The following is an 18826-nucleotide window of genomic DNA, read 5'->3' as shown; positions in this document are numbered from 1 at the left end:
TGAAACAGGGGGTATCACAATACCAGAACTTCAACTATATTAAAAGCCATAGTAACAAAAATAGCATGGTATTGGCACCAAAATAGACAGGAAGATCCATGGTACAGAATAGAGGACACTGACACAAACCCAAATAAATACAATTTTCTCATACTAGACAAAGGGGCCAAAAATATGCAATGGAGAAAAGATAGCCTCTTCAACAAATGGTGCTGGGAAAACTGGAAATCCATATGCAACAGAATGAAACTAAACCTCTATCTCTCACCCTGCACAAAAATCAACTCACAATGGATCAAGGACCCTGAAATCAGACCAGAGACCCTGCATGTTTTTTTTTTTATTGTATACAAATGGGATACATGTTGTTTCTCTATTTGTACATGGAGTCAAGGCATACCATTTGTGTAATCATAAATTTACATAGGGCAATGATGTTTGATTAATTATTTTTCCCTTCCCCCCCAATGCTCCCACCCCTCTTTTCCATCTATACAGTCCTTCTTTGCTCCATTCTTACCACCCTCCTTATCCCTAACCCTAAACCTAACCCTAACCCTAATACTAACCCCTCCCACCCCCCATTATATGTCCTCATCCTCTTATCAGCAAGATCATTTGTCCTTCAGTTTTTTGAGATTGGCTTATCTCACTTACCATGATATTCTCCAATTTCATCCATTTGCCTGCAAATGCCATAATTTTATCATTATTCTTGGCAGAGTAATATTCCATTGTATATATATATATGCCACAGTTTCTTTATCCATTCATCAACTGAAGGGCATCTAGGTTGGTTCCACAATCTGGCTATGGTAAATTGAGTAGCAATGAACATTAATGTGGCTGTATCTCTGTAGTATGCTGATTTTAAGTCCTTTGGGTGTAGGCCAAGGAGTGGGATAGCTGGGTCAAATGGTGGTTCCATTCCAAGCTTTCTGAGGAATCTCCATACTGCTTTCCAGAGTGGCTGCACTAATTTGCAGCCCCACCAGCAATGTATGAGTGTACCTTTTTCCCCACATCCTCGCCAACACCTATTGTTGCTTGTGTTCTTGATAATCGCCATTCTAATTGGGGTGAGATGAAATCTTAGGGTAGTTTTGATTTGCATTTCTCTTATTACTAGAGATGTTGAACATTTTTTCATATATCTGTTGATTACTTGTACATCTTCTTCTGTGAAGTGTCTGTTCATTTCCTTAGCCCATTTGTTGATTGGATTATTTGTATTCTTGGTGTAGAGTTTTTTGAGTTCTTTATAGATTCTGGAAATTAGCGCTCTATCTGAAGTATGAGTGGCAAATCTAAAGCAATCCTCAGTAGGACCCTGCATCTTATAGAAGCCAAAGGAGGTCCAAATCTTCAACTTGTTGGCTTAGGATCAGACTTCCTTAACAGGACTCCCATAGCACAAGAAATAAAAGTAAGAATCAATAACTGGGATAGATTGAAACTTAATAGCTTTCTCTCAGCAAAGGAAACTATCAGCAATGTGAAGAGAGAGCCTACAGAGTGGGAGAATTTGTCATTCATACTTCAGATAGAGCACTAATTTCCAGAATATATAAAGAACTCAAAAAACTCTACACCAAGAATACAAATAACCCCATCAACAAATGGGCTAAGGATATGAACAGACGCTTCACAGAAGAAGATCTACAAGCAATCAACAAACATATGAAAAAATGTTCACCATCTTTAGTAATAAGAGAAATGCAAATCAAAACTACACTGAGATTCCATCTCACCCCAGTTAGAATGGTGATTATCAAGAATACAAGCAACAATAGGTGTTGGAGAGGATATGGGGAGAAAGGTACACTCATACATTGCTGGTGGGGCTGCAAATTAGTGCAGCCACTCTGGAAAGCAGTGTGGAGATTCCTTAGAAAACTTGGAATGGACCTACTATTTTTGACCCACCTATCCCACTCCTCGGCCTATACCCAAAGATCTTAAAATCAGCATACTTCAGAGATACAGCCACAACAATGTTAATAGCTGCTCAATTCACAATAGCCAGACTGTGAAACCAACCTAGATGTCCTTCAATTGATGAATGGATAAACAGTGGTATATATATACAATGGAATATTACTCCGCTATAAAGAATAATAAAATTATGTTATTTGCAGGCAAATGGATGAAATTGGAGAATATCATGGTAAGTGAGATAAGCCAATCTCAAAAAAGCAAAGGATGAATGATCTCGCTGATAAGCAGATGATGACACATAATGGGGGGTGGGAGGGAGGCAAGAATGGAGGAAAGAGGGACTGTATAGAGGGAAAGAGGGGTGGGAGGGGTTGGGGGGAAGGAAAAAAATAACAGAATGAATTAAACATCATTACCCTTCATAAATGTATGATTGCGCAAATGGTATGGTGTTACTCCATGTACAAACAGAAACAACATTTTTATTTTACAATTAAAATAAAAAAAAGAATGATTAAGTCTATATAGGATGAAAAATCAAACCACAAGTATCGTTATACTGCTGTCCTAATTTTAAAAACATAAAAACTTTTTCCTACAATATACACAACCAGAAAAACAAGAAATTATTCTCCATTTATACATGATTTATCAAAATGCATAAATGCACTCTACTATCATGTATAACTAATTAGAAAAAAATTTTTAAAAATTAATAAAAAATAAATGAAACCTTGTTACTTAAAAAAAAAATTTCCAAGTAAAGGCAAAGACACAACAAACTATATTCTGTCAGCAAAAAATTTCCATTAATGCTAATTCACTATTGGGGGGGATAGGGAAGAGCAGGGTTACTTTATATTAGGTAAGGGGAGTGAAAGGAGGGGAAGGGGTATGGGGGCAGGAAGGACAGTAGAGTGAAATAGACATTATTACCTCAGATACATATGACTGCATGACTGATATGATCCTATAGTATGTACAATCAGAAAAGTGAGAAATTACACTCCATTTATGTATGACCTATCAAAATGTATAAATGCATTCTATAATCATGTACAAAAAATTAAAACAAATAAAAATTTTAAAAATGTAAAAAATAAAAAATAATAAATAAATAATCCATTAAATATGATAACCTAAGTAAGTTTGAAATAATGAAAAAATATTCTATGCAACTCTAGTCATAGAGAACATCGAATGGTTATGTTAGTATCATGCAAATTAAATTTCAGATCAAAGGATATTACTCTAGATAAGACATTTTATGAAGATAAACTATTTATATTTATTAAGACATATTCTTAAATATGTGTACACCTAATAGCAATGCATTTAAATACTTCAAGCAAAACCTGACAGAATGAAAAAGAGAAAAAGAAACATCTAAAATTAGAAACACAAAAATATGTAAAAGTGATGCATGAAAAACTAAACAATCCTAAACAAATTGTAATTCTAAATAAGTTTATAGCATTACATGTTTATGTTAGGAAAAAAGGTAGACAAAATAAATAATAAATCTAAATTTACACATTAAGAAGCTACAAAAAGAGGAATTTAAATCTAAAATAAGGAAACAATAATTCTGAAAATCAATGAAATTGAATATAGGAAGAATAGAAAAAATAAATAAAACCAAAATGAACAAGTTGATAAATTTCTAAAAAATCTAATGAGAGAGAGAGAGAGAGAGAGAGAGAGAGAGAGAGAGAGAGAAGCACCTCAGATTAAAATGAGGGATGTTAACTACTGATACTACAAAAACAGGCAACTTTTGGATATTATGAACAACTACACAATAAGCTTGACAATACAGATGGAATGTACAAATCCCTAAATTATACAGTTTACCAAATTAATACAAGAAGAAATAGAAATTTTGAATATCCCATAATTGATCTATTAAATTAAATTAAATTCGTAAATATAAGACCACACAGAAACATGTTGACCTGTGTACCAAACAATTAAGGAAGACTGCGCACCATGTCACAGTGCAGCAAAATGGGCCAAAAGGCTGACGTCAGTGATCTGAACCCCAGACAGCAAGGGGCGGGGAGTGGATCCATCTAGAGCTCCACCCTTTCCACCCAGGCTCTGTGTGTCTGAGTTGTACTGCAGGTTCTGAAGGGACCTTTCAAAGTTTCCTGCTCCAGTCCTCTGTAAAACGTAAGAACACGAAGACCCAAGAGATGTGACTTACCCGTGGTGCAGAAGCGTGGAGTCAGAATTATCCCCTGATTGCCTAAATTTTCATTTCTTCCCATGTCCAAAGAACCCAAGTGGGGGGAAAAATACTTTCCCAATGAAAGCAGCGAATCCAGGATTTTCTCACAGATCTAGACGGTCGTATTTTTCCATTTTGTGAGATGAAAGCCAAAGCATTTCAGAGCTCGGTCAGGGCCTCTGAAAATACCTCCGTCTGATTGGCTGAGCTGATAAGGGGTAAGGAAGAACCAGGAGGGGTGTTCTTTTGAGTTTTCTCTGCTGTGAACTGAATTGTGGCTGCCTTGAAAGTCAAAGGTTTTCGTTCCTCAGGGAGTTTCAACCAGCCTCTGCCTCCCATGCTGTCACAGTGACACGCTTCTCAACAAAGGTGGGGTCCTGGTGCTCAGGAGTGAAGACGGAGCTGGCCTGAGCTGCCCTAAGGTGGGTGCCAGCTGCGGCTGTGGTTTGTAGAGCTCAGCTGACTCCAGTGGTTGGACTCCATTCTGTTGTTTGTGGCCACAGGTGTCATCGGGCTGTCGATGGTCTATTGTAACTAAAGTCCAGTTCTTGCATTTCACTACAAACATCACACTTATGAACTTCAAGGATCACACTTCCTCGTAGATCTTAACGTATCTAGTGGGTGAGGTCTATGGCTGAAGACTTTCTCAGGCCTTGTAGGAAATCCATTTATTTCAATAGAGTAAGTAAGATCACCTGTACTCAAAACTGCTAAAACGTAGCCATATCTTAATTTTTAAAGTATTTTTATAATTCCCTATTTCCTAACAGCAAGAAATTATCTATCTTCTTGTCAGATTCCTCACCACATTTTCATTGTGTCTTTGTCCTGTGTCATTTGCTTAGTTGACCAGAGATCCCATTTCTAATTTAATGGCAGTGAATATGAAGGGTGATCACTCCACACCTTCCTCCACATGGCTTGTGGCCACAGGTGTTATAGAGCTGCTTCTGATCTGTTGCTGTCACTAAAACCCAATTCTTGTATTTTACTACAAATACCACACAATTGTAAACTTCAAGGAACACACTTCCTCATGCCCTTCACACACCTAGTGGGCGAGACGCATGACCAAAGACTTCCGCAGGCCTTGCAGGAAAATTGCGTACTGCCATGTGACATCCCTACTGTAGACTGGCCATGCACAGTCGAATAGGCTCCTGTCCTTCACTTCTGCTGCTCTTTGGTCACCTGATTCCAGGCAACATTTTAATGGTGCTCAGCCATGGTTTCCCCTAAACACCACCTGTCTACAGAGGAGGTTGCAGGGAAAGGTGACTTCATGCTCAGTCACAGATTCTGTTGACACTCTTCTTCATCCTCTTTGGCCTCTGAGTTAACCACTAATTACAAGGGAAACTCTTTGAGGGCAATTTGATTTTAGAATCCTCAACATCCTTTGCTATGCTGGCTCTTGTTTAAGATCTCCTGTCCTCTCTCATAGCTGCCTCCTTCGCCTTCATATTATATAATTCAAAATCTAGGGGGAAGAAAAAGGACTATCAGTTTTTCCCTTCTAGAAATAACTCTGGTTTTCTATGTGCAACTGACAGATTTCCTGATCAGTGACCAGCTCTGTATGACATGGATCTCAGAGGACGGCAGTCTTAATACGGGTACAAAAGTGCTGCGTGATATCCTGGGGGTGACGATTCATCTTTTTCCTAAATTTCACTAAGAAGTCTCTCCAAGTGATCTTATGTAGGACAAAGAATTTCAAGTTTCTTTTTCAAGTAAAAAGGCGGATATTGCTGTATTAGATGACACACAAAGCATCATGATAAAGTAAAAATAGCCATGAATCAAGACTCATGAGATGTTTGAGGAAGGTTGGGATAGATGATTCCTTAAAATATCGACAAAAGAAGAAAACCAAACACTAATTTTTTTATTGGGCATTCGTTATGAATTTGGCACGCATTAGGTGCATTTATAAGCTTTAAGCAACACAAGGACAAATCTGTTTATTTAGTTTTTTATGCCACTGCAATATTCCCTGATCCATTTTATGAGATCAAAAATATTCTTAGAAAGAAAAAAATGAAAGAAACTAATAGTCCTAAAATTCAGCCTAGGAAAGGAGGCTTTGGATTGTTAGGGATATGAGGTATTCCCCAGAAGCTTATATATTAGACAATGCAGGAAGCTCAGGGGTAAAATTATTAGATTTTAAGAATTGCAGCCTCATTAGTGGATTAATCCATTCATGGGTTAATAATTTGAGTGGTTTTTTTCAAGATGGTGAAATAGAGGAGGTTACTTTCCTGGCTGCTCTGTGACATGAAACCGAGAAGGCAGATAAATAGCTTCTCAGCAATGTGGACTGAATAGAAAAAAAAGAAAAACAGAACTTTACTGGGAAATAATTAATACTGGACACTTAAAACACATTGGGGACTCAGGAGGTTGGATATAACAAAATGAGGGAGAAATCCCCACGGGCACTGCCACCACTGCGGCCACTGCTGTTGGTGCCAGCTACAGTGATTCCTCTGTGAGAAAAGTGGAGGGATAAGGGAATTAAAGGAACCCTCAATTTTTTTTTTCTGATTGCTGTCAGGATTTTAAAAATTCATTGGTTCTTTTTAGTTAAACATGACAATAGAATGTATTTTGGCATATCATACGTAAATGGAGTATAACTACCCATACTTGTGGTTGTACATGGTGTGGAGAAACACTGGTCCTGTATTCATAGATAAACACAGGAAAGTTAGTTACGTTTGATTCATTCTACTGTCTTTCCTATTCCCTGTCCCCTCTCACATTCTCTGTTATCCCCTGACCAATCTAGTGAACATCCACTCCTTCCTCCCCCAACCATTGTGAGTCGGTATTTGCATATCAGATAGAACATTCGCTCTTTCTTTCTTTGGGTTTGACTTATTTCACTTAGCATGACTCCAGTTTCATCTGTTTACTGGCAAATGCCGTAATTTCATTCTTCTTTATGGCTGAGTACTATTTCATCATGTATAAATACATATTTTCTTTATCCATTTACCTGTTGAAGGGCAGGTTCCATAACTTAGCTATTGTGAACTGAACTGCTGTAACCATTGATGTCGATGTGTCACTATGATATGCTGATTTTAAGACCTTTGGGTATATGCCAAGAAGTGGTATAATTGGTCAAATGGTGGTTCCATTCCAAGTTTTCTGAGGAATCTCCACACTGCTTTCCATAGTGGTTGCAGCAATTTTTAGTCCCACTAGGAATGTATGAGTGTACCTTTTCCAAACATTCTCGCCAACATTTGTTGTTACTTGTATTCTGGATAATTGCCGTTATGACTGGAGTGAGATGAAATCTTAGTGTAGTTTTAATTTGCATTTCTCTAATTGTTAGAAATGTTGAACATTTTTTCATATATTTGTTGACCATTTGTATTTCTTCTGTGAAGTGCCTGTTCAGTTCCTTTACCATTTATTGGTTGGGTTATTTAATTTTTTGATGTTAAATTTTTTGAATTCTTTGTACATCCTGGAAATTCATGCTCTATCTGAGGTGCAGTTGGCAAAGATTTTTCTTCCATTCTATAGGCTCTCTCTTTACATTCTTGATTGTTTCCTTCGCTGTGAAGATGCTATTATGGGGCACAACTTAAGAACAGACCGATCACCACTGAGAAGTCCAAATTTGAGAGTCTTTATTAAGCCAGCCGACTGACTGTCTCACACAATGCCCCCAAAAATGGCTATTCGGAGAACAGCCCTGACCATAGGATTGTAGGAGTTCTTATACCAAAAATCACATCAATCATAAGTGTTTGTTGCTATGATTCGAAATTACAAACTAACATCATGAGATCATTAACAGAGGGGGAAGTGGGTCAAAATGACCCTTACCTAAATACAAACTAAAGAATGGTTGCTAACATCCCCACAATTCCTGTTTACATGGTACATTGTTTAGGAGCAATAGGGATCGAAAAAGAGCAATTCTTTACTACATAGGAGTTGCCATTGTATATTATTAAATATGTCACACCAAATAACTGATGATGGGCACAGAGGAGGGGTGTTCCCATGGGAGAAGCTTATTTCCTACATAATATGGAGTCTCAGAGCAAAATGGTGCCTGTTTAGTCATTTCCCTTAGAGTCTGGCCTATAACATTCTCATGGAATCAGATCTGTCAGCCCATCACAATGCTTTTTGGTTTGATACAATCTCATTTATTGATTCTTGATTTTACTTCCTGAGATTTAGGAGTCTTGTTGAGTGATTCAAGAAACCTGCATTTTTAGCAGGCCTGAGGCATGTCTGGGTATGGAGAGATCAGAGATCAAAGACATTGCCCAACTAACCTGAGAGATGTGCTGCCAATATCCTTGTGCAGACAAAAGCCGCCTCTCTCTCAGCTTCCCACAGAAGATGAGGAAGGAACCATTTTGCAGCTGTGGCACCAAAGCCAGCAGCTGAGGGAGCTGAGTCCTAGCAAACACAAACTGGGCCCAAAATACGTGCCTGGCAAACTCACACTGCATGACATAGAGCGTGCTAAGTAACCAGGAGAAAATCAAATGTGGAGAGAGATGTACACGGGGGAACACAGGTCATAGAAACCCATTCACCTTCCCCTCTCCCCTCCAGTCTGACTGCTGGCGGGACCAGCTGGGAGAGGCGTACCCAGCTGGAAATTTCAAACAGCAGTGGTAGGAGTGATTGAGTTGGGAGACTGAACCGGGGAGACCTGGAAATGTGGAGTCCTGAGGTAATAACAGAGGGGATTAAGGATAGCCCCGCTGCTCCACAAGGGGTACTCTGGGGAGATCCCTAGGGTGCAGTCTCCCAGCATGGACCAGTAACTGCTGGGCCCTGGATGCACACAGGTTTAAAAGCTTCAGAACACACATAATGGGGGGTGGGAAGGGTTAGTGTTGGGGTTGGAGTTGGGTTTAGGGAGGGGGGCAGGAATGGAGGAAGGAAGGACTGTATAGATGGAGGGGAAGGGTGGGAGGGGAGGGGGGGAAGGGAAAAATGGCAGAATGAATCAAAAAACATTACCCTATGTAAATTTATGATTACACAAATGGTATGCCTTTATGCCATGTACAGACAGAGAAACAACATGTATCCCATTTGTTTACAATAAAAAAAATAATAAAAAAATAAAAAAGAAAAAATAAAAAAAAAAAAAAAAAAAAAAAAGCTTCAGAACAATTGCAATTGAATGAAGATCCTGGAGCCTACCTAAGCCTATCCCCTGCCTCCAGGAGTTCCACCTATGGGATTTCATCTCATATTTCAGCAACCCCACCCTGAAGGTGAAGCAGACATCACACTCCAGCCCACCCCATCTAACACTGCTTAGAAGGAAAAACCGAGAACATTTTGAACTTCAATGGAAACAATTCTTTGACTTTCCATCAAGATCTTTTTTTAAATTTTTATTTATGTATTCATTTTATTTTTCTTTTCTCTGTTAAATTGAGACCTGAATGGTTTATGGACACTTACACATACTCATATTTGTTTCTTTTTTCTCATTTCTAGCATTTTTTGAGAGCAGTTATTTTTCATGGAGTAAGATGTTTCACTAGTATATTTTGGTTTGGTTTTGTGTTCTTTCACTTTTATTTTTATTTTTAAATTTTTAATGTATTTTTTTCTTTCATTATTTGTTTCATTGACTCTCTTTCTCTCTTTTCTGCTAACAGCCAATCTCTAGTGTTGTCTCTTACACTCTTCCTTGAATTTTTACTTCTATTTTGTCACATATTCCCTCATAATCATTACATCAAATATCACTCTGTTCTCTCCCTGTTCACCATTTGAAATTGTAAATCCTTTTGCAAACTGAATGTCTTACTGTGGGCAATAACCAATCACAATATTTCTGTTTATTGTGACAAAATTGTAGATTTCATAGCAGAAACTATATGGTTTAATGTTGTATATTGTTTGCACTTGTTGTTAATATTAGTCTCTCCTTATGGTGAGGTACTGGAAACTTTCAGGGACACTACAAGTAAATGGAAAAGAAATTCTACAGTCTCAGATTCATATGGTTAGATGGGCATACACACAAGGAACATGAAAAATTAAGGGAACAAATCACCCCAAACAAACCAAAACACTTTAAAAACAGAATTCATTGATACCACAGTGAAAGAAACGTAAGAGAAGAAGTTTAGAACACTTAGAGTTAAAATGATCATGAGATAAAGTATGATGTAAGGAGTGGAATCAGAGAGAACATATATGAACTGAAAGATCACTTCAATAAAGGAATGGAGAACCTGAAAAAAATCATGCGGAAATACTCAAAATGAAAGAATCAATAAATCAAATTAAAAATTCAATAGGAAGCATCACCAGTAGACTGGAACAACTTGGAAAACACAGGTGCAGGCAATGAAGATGAAGTATATAATCTTGAAACTAAAGTTGACCATGGAGAAAAGATGTTAAGAGACCATGAACAGAACTTCCTGGAAATATGGGATAACAGGAAAAGATTTTTCAGGATAACTGAAGGCTCAGAGATACAAACCAAAGGATCGCACAAACTTTTCACTAAAATAATACCACAAGACATCTCAAACCTTAAGAATGAATGGAAAATCAAATACAGGAGGATTACAGGACCCCAAATATACAAAATTAAAACAGATCTACACCAAGGAACATTATTGTGAAAATGCCTAACATACCAAAAAAAAAAAAAAAAAAAAGAATTTTAAAGGTTGCCAGAAGAAAACAACAGGTCGTATTTAGAGAGACTTATATGTATAGTAGTTGATTTTCTAACCCAGGTGCTTAAAACTAGGAGTTCTTAGAATAATATATACCAAGCTCTGAAAGAAAAATGAATGCCAGAACATCATATTCAACAAAATTAAGCTTCAGAATTCATGATGAAATAAATGTTTTCTGTGATAAGCAAAAGATAAAATAATTCACAACTGGAAAACATGCATTACAAAACATGTTCAATAAAATATTTTATGAGGAAGAAATAAATGAAATTGAAAACTTGCAAAGGGAGGGACTAAATTAGAATAGTCAATCAAAGTCGAAACAAACAAAAAACAGAAACAAAATCAAAATGAGAGGGAATAAAAATCATTTCTCAATAATAATCCTAAACATTAATGACCTAAACTCATCATCCGAAATACCTAGACTGGCATATTGGATTAAAAATTAAGATCCAACAATATTTTGTCTCCAAGACACTCACCTCATAGGTAAACACATTCACAGACTGAAGGTAAAGGATGGAAAAACATCATTTGCATGGATCTTGTAAACAAGCAGGGTTTTCTATTTTCATATCAGATAAATTGAACTTCAAACCAAGGTTAATTGGAAGAAACCAAGTAGGCCATTTTATACTGCTTAAGGGAATTTTACATCAAGAAGACATAACAACTGTAAATATTTATGACCAAAACAATGGAGTATCTATGTACATCAAACAAACCCTTCTCTATTTCAAGAATCAATAGTCTATAACACAATAATACTGGGTAACTTTAGCATGCCTTTCTCATCGTTGTGTAGACCCTTCAAACACAAACTAAATAAAGAAGCTATAGAATTAAAAAATACAATAAATAATTTAGACTTAACAGACATATATAGAATATTTCATACATCAGTGATGGATTATACTTTCTTCTCAGCAGCACATGGTTCCTTCATTAGAATAGACATATCCTAGACCAGAAAGCAGCCTTTAGCAAATACACAGAAATAGGGATAATACCTTGCATTCTGTCAGATCATAATGGAATAAAATTTGAAATCAATTATAAAATAAAAAGTAGGAGGCTAAATAATACAGTATTGAATGATCAACTGGTAGCAGAAAAAGTCAGGAATAAAATACAAAAATACTTAGAGGTAAATGAGAATACCAATACAACATATCAAAATCTGTGGGACACTCTTAAGGAACTTCAAAGAGGGAAGTTCACAGGATTGAGCTCATTCATTAAAAGAATAGGAAGTCACTAAATTAATAACCTAACATTACATTTCGAAGCCCTACAAAAAAGAAGAATAAATCAATACCAGTTTTAATGAAATCATTAAAATCAGAGATGAAATAAATGAAATTGAAGCAAACAAACAAAAAAGCAATTCAAAAAATCAAGAAACAAAATTTGGTTATTTGAAAAATAAATAAAATTGATAAAAGCTTAACCAATCTAACCAAGGGAAAGAGGGGAAAAACACAAATTACTAAAATTTGTGATGAAATTGGAAATATCACCATGTACACTACTAAAATACAGACAATAACTAGAAACTACTTTGAAAAATCTATATTTAAATAAAATAGATCATGAGGAAATCAACAAATTTCTGCAGACATATGACCTACCCAAATTGACTCAGGGGAACATAGAAAATTCAAAAAGATCAATTTCAGGGAATAAAATTGAAAACACCATTGAAAGCCTACCAACAAAGAAATGCCCAGGCCCAGATGGATTCTCAGTCAAGGTCTACTGGACCTTCAAAGCAGAACTAACACCAATCCTCCTCAAATTATTCCATGAAATAGAAAAGGAAGGAATACTTCCAAACTCATTCTATGAATCTAGCATCCCCCTGATAACCAAAACCAGACAAAGACACATGTAGGAAAGAAAATTTCAGACCAATATCCCTGATGAACATAGATACAAAAATTTTTAATAATATACTGGCAAATCACATGCAAAAAACATATTAAAAAGATGGTGCACCATGGTCAAGTGGCATTTTTCCCAGGGATACAAAGTAGGTTTAACATTAGAAAATCAATTAACATAATTTACTACGTCAGTAGACTTAAAGACAAGAATCATATGATTATCTCAATAGATGTGGAAAAATCATTTGACAAAATACAGCATCAACTCATGTTCAAAACACTGGAAAAACTAGGGATAGTAGGAAAATACCTCAACATCATAAAAGCTATCTATTCTAAGCCAAAGACCAACATCATTATAACTGGAGAAAAATTGAAAAGTATTCCCTCTAAAAACTGGAACAAGACAGGGATGCCCTCTTTCATCACTCCTATTCAACATAGTTCAGAACATTTAGGCAAAAGAAAGAAGTTAAAGGGATATGAACAGCAAAATGAGAGCTAAAATTATCCATATTTGCTTATGACCCAATTCTGTATTTAGAAGAACCAAAAATCTTCACCAAAAAACTTCTAGAACTCAAAAAAATTCAGCAATGTAGCAGGATACAAAAGTAGCAGTCATAAATCAGTTGTGTTCCTACACTCTAATGATGAATCAGCTGAAAAAGAAATTAGGAAAACTATACCATTCACAATAGCCTAAAAAATAATACATCTAACTAAAGACATGAAAGATCTCTACAATGCAAACTATAGGACACTAAAGAAATTGAAGAAGACCTTAGAAGATGGAAAGATGTCTCATGTTCTTGTATAGGCAGAATTAATATTGTCAAATGACCATACTACCAAAAGTGCTCTGAAGATTTAATGTAATTCCTATTTAAATTTCAAGGATATTCTTCATAGAAATAGAAAAAGCAGTCATGAAATTCATTTGGAAAAATAAGAGGCCCAGAATAGCCAAAGCAATCCTTAATGAGAAAAGTGAAGTGGGAGACATCACAACACCAGACCGTAAATTATACCCAGAGCTACAGTAATAAAAACATCATGGTATTGGCACAAAAGCAGACAGGAAGACCAATGGAACACAACAGAAAGCACAGAGACAAACCCACATAGATACAGATATCTCATACTAGACAAAAGGGCCACAAACATAAATTGGAGAAAATATAGCTTCTTAAACAAATGGTGTGGGGAAAACTTTACCCCTATCTCTCACCCTGCACAAAACTCAACTCAAAGTGAATCAAGGATGCAGGCATTAGACCAGAGACCTTGTGCCTACTAGAAGAATATGTAGGCCAAACTCTCCATAATGTTGGTTTAGGAACTCAATTCCTCAACAAGACTCCTAAAGCACAAGAAGTAAAATCAGGAATCAATAAGTGGGATGGTATAAAATTAAAAAACTTCTTCACAACAAGGGAAGCAAACAAGAACATAAAGAGAAAGCCTATAGAATGGGATAAAATCTTTGCTACCTGCACCTCAGATAGGACATTACTTTCCATGATATATAATAAGACTCCAAAAACGTAGCACACACACAAAGAAACAAATAACCCAATCAATAAATGGGCAAGGGAACAGAACCGGCACATCACAGAAGAAATGTGAATGGTCAACAAATGTATGGAAAAATGTTCAACATCTCTAGCAATTAGAAAAATGTGAATTCCATCTCACTCCAGACAGTGAATGTTGGTGAGGATGTGGAGAAAAAGGTGCACTTATACATTGCTGGTGGGAGTGTACATTGGTGCAACCTATGGAAAGCAGTATGGAGATTCCTCATATTTGACTCAGCTCACTTCATAATAGCTAAGCTTTTTAACCAAACTAGGTCCCCTTCAAAAGATGAATGAATAAAAAAATGTGTGTATACACAATAGAATATCACTCAGTCCTAGAATGATATGAATGTTTTGCTGATAAATGAATGCTAAGTGAAATAAGTCAATCCCCAAAACCAAAAGCCGAATGCTCCTCTGATGTGTGCAAGCTAACACACAATAAGTGGGGAGAGGGAAGAATAGAAGTTCAGTGGATTCATCAAAGGGGAATAACGGGAAGAGGGGGGGATGAGAATAGGAAAAACAGTAGAATGGGTCCTGTGTTCATATATGAATACACGACCAGTGAAATTCACCATCATGTATAACCACAATAATGGAGTCCTAATTAGAATAAGATATATGTAGGCAGAGTTATCCCAAGAAAAGGAAGAATCTAGAGAAGGACATCAGTCTCAACTAAGTGGAACCAGCTCTAGCAATGGCTACTTCAGGTCAGAATATGCCACCCCAAAATGTGCCACTTTGGCATTAAGCTTATTTTGAGCTGAAGACAATCAAGAAACAGCAGTCAGCTGGGTGTACCAGTGCATGTCTCTAACCCCAGCTTCTTGTGGCCAGCCTGGACAATTTAGGAAAGACCTGTTTCAAAATGAAAATAAAAAGTACTCAGTGGTAGAGTGGTTGTCTAGCATGTGTGAGGCCCTGGGATTGATCCCCAGTGTAGGAAGGAAGGAAGGAAGGAAGGGAGGAAGGAAGGAAGGAAGGAAGGACGGAAGGGAGACACATACAAACTCTCCACCCTCCTTCTCCACCATTTACCTAAAACCTGGCTTGGACTCTTAACACCAGACTCTGATCATCCCAGAGACAGAAAGAGAGAAATCTATATAACAAAACACATTAAAACAACACTTCCCTTCCACTAGTTTCTCCCCAATACCTCCCTCCGTGTAGTTTGCTGCTCTCAGAAGCCTAAAATCCTTTCCCCTTGTTGGGTCACTTCCCTACAAATTTATTGCTCTTTGTTAAGAAGCTATATCAGTCCCAAGTTCTGACCACCCCTTGGAATTACTGGTCACTGAGTTTCTCCTGTGTGTACAGGTGTTTCACATGTCAATAAACAATTTTTCTCTTTTTTAAAAAATATACTCTTCTTTCCTGTCATGTATATCTAAAAAGAACTAATAAAAAATAGTAAGTGGTAACTAGGCAGGTGGGCCATGGCTGGAGGAAGTCCATCACTGGGAACATGGCCTCGGACTATATCTTGTGGCTGGATCTTCTCTCTGCTTCCTTGTTGCCATGAGCAAAACAGCTTTCCCCCACCACAACCTTCCCCCATGATGTTCTGCCTCAACTCAGGCCCAGAGCAACAGAGTTAACCAACCATGGACTGAACCTCTGAAACCGTGAACCCAAAATAAACGTTTCCTCTCTAAGTTGTCCTTGTCGTTTCTTTTGCTTACAGCAGTGAAAAACTGACTCACACAAAGATGTTAGTTAATTTGCTCCAATTCACACACTATTGTGGAGAACTGGTTTGGATCAAATAATGAATGATATCCTTGATTCCAATGTATTCTCTTCACTACACCATAGGTATTTAATCAACCAGCTGATCTGGTTATATCCTAGTATAAGGGAAGTTTGGTAGAGTTGAATTATAACATAAGCAACAGCATTAATATTTCATGTTTTAAAAAGGCTTCCAAGAGGCCATGCGGTCCTCTGAGCAGGGAATCCCACAGCCATGGACGAGGCTGACTGTATTATACCTGGTGGAGAATGGCCAGCTCTGAGTTATGTGTAAGCTGAACCGAGAAGACCTGCTGATGCACTCTATCTGGGGAAGAAGGAGAGACAAGAAATGAGTATTATTTTAGGATTTTTGCTTCAAATACTGAATAGGTGGTGATGCCATCTCTGAGCTGTGGAAATCTGAGGAAGGAACAATTGTAGAGGGTGGGGAATAAAAACTTTTGTTCTGAATATATAATCTTAGATAGGTACACCAGGTGAGCAAGAAAACCTGTGAAATGGGCTGCTGGCTGCCTGATCTTGGACTACTGAAAGGGGATGTGGGTGACATGGGCTTAGGAGTTAGTTCAGTGTGTGTAGTGTGTAAAGCCGGGTCTCTGACTGTAAGGTTTCCTTCCACAAAATGGTGCGTGGTCATCAGACAACCACAGCAGACTTGGCGAGAACACTTAGTGTGTCCTCAAAGCAACTTGGGCTGCTGATTGCTCCTTAGGTTTGGCAGAAAAGATTAAAGCCAAAGCAATCTTCACTGAGAATTCCCTTCAGCATCAGACTAAAAGAATAGAGTAGATTCCACTGTTGATTTAGACAAGCAAGACTAGTCTCAGCCACTACAAGGCTTACAGAAATTACAGTGGGCTTTCAGATTAGTCAAAACATAGTAACGCTATCAAAGGATTAGATATGTACTGGGTATGGTGACTTTTTTTACCTCCTATTAGAGAAAAGACATCAAAAGTCAACATACCACATCCTGGTGACGCGATATACTAAAGTTTCCAGGGCCTGAGGGTTCCACTCTCACTGGAGAACTGACTGCAGCCTGGTGCTGTGATTCTCCCTGGGCTGGCCTCTTGTACACTGGCCTCCTTCAGAGCTGGGATAGACCCCTCCTTTACCATCTCTCCAGGCTGTTAAGTCTCTGGAGCATTATACTCACTCAATCATTGTGAGTTGATGGATCCAGTGGGTACTTCAGAATGTTTATATTCAAAATATCTAGCAGGAAAATATGCCATAAAATATGAAATACTTCTAAAAATTTCAATTTCTGTGAACAACATTTGAGTTCTCATATTTGTGGTTTATAAGACATGTCAATACTTTTCTGCCACCAATATTTGCCTCAGTTCTTTTTGTTAAGACGAAGGCCCATATATGTACAATGCATATGATAATGGAATTTAGTTTCTTCAAACCTAATTTCATGGAGCTCTGTCTTCAGGCAAGTCACATGGACCAAGTCAGTCACTAGCTGTGACTTAATCTACTCAGTCCTCTTCTCCCCATAGAACCCAAGAGCAAAAGATATTTTCTCCTCCAGATCCTGGGATCATCTTCTTCATGCCCAATGTGATTGACATATGATTCAGGAGAAAAGCATTCCAAACTTAGTAAAGGTAATTCACTATACAAATAAATGATACCATACAGTGACGCACCCACGTCAATGTTTATAGCACCTCAAATCACAATCACTAAACTATGGAATTAGCTTAGGTCCCTTCAACAGATGAATGGATAAAGAAAATGTAGTGTGTCTATATGATGGAATTACTCAGCTTTAAAGAAGAATGAAATTATGGAATTTGTTGGTAAACAGATGGAGTTAGAGAATCTCATGCTAAGTCAAACACACACAAGAAAAGGACAAATGTTTTTTCTGATATGCAGATGCTAATTCACAATGGAGGTGGGGACACTAGGGAAGAATAGAGTTACTTTGTATTAGGTAGAGGGGAGTGAAGGGAGGGGAAGGCATATGGGTGTAGGAAGGATGGTAGAGTGAAACAGACATTATTACCTCATGAACCTACATGACTGCATTCCTGATGTGATCTTACAATATGTAAAAACAGAAAAATGAGCGCTTACACTACATTTATGTATGATTTGTCACAGTGTATAAAAACATTCTATTGTCATGTACAACAAATTAGAACAAATAGAAATAAATTAATTAATTAATAAATAAGTAAGATTACATTACCATACCTTCTAAATATTTTTAAAATAAATAATTTCAAAAATGTAATAAAAATTTCAAGGGGCCCTATGTCTTAAGCTTAAGCAAGAACTATGATATCTTTAATTTGCTATTTGGTTTGTTGTATGTTTATTTATTTCTCTGCCATCCTCTGTAACAAAATGAGTTCAGAGAACTGTCATAAATGTCTGTGATCTATACAATTGACCAGTCTTCTATTAAACACTGAGAGTCTAGCATGGTGCCTGCAATCTAAAAGATACACAGTAAATATTTGTTGAGTATATAATTATCTTTGGTCTTCACAACAGTCTTAAAAGTTGAGTGGAATTTTCCTTTCTTTTTAGAGGAGCCAACTGAGTTTCCAAGAAGTCACATCTCTAAAGTGGAGAAACAGGGATATGATTTTAAATCCTGCATTTTTGTTATTCAATGGTAGTTGCTGAACCGTACCACGTAATTATCAGTATGAAAACTTGGTAAATATTGAATAATAGTAATTTTTAAAT

Source organism: Sciurus carolinensis, chromosome 1, assembly GCF_902686445.1.
Source record: "Sciurus carolinensis chromosome 1, mSciCar1.2, whole genome shotgun sequence".
NCBI classification, from domain to species: domain Eukaryota; kingdom Metazoa; phylum Chordata; class Mammalia; order Rodentia; family Sciuridae; genus Sciurus; species Sciurus carolinensis.
This window is presented reverse-complemented; position numbering follows the sequence as displayed.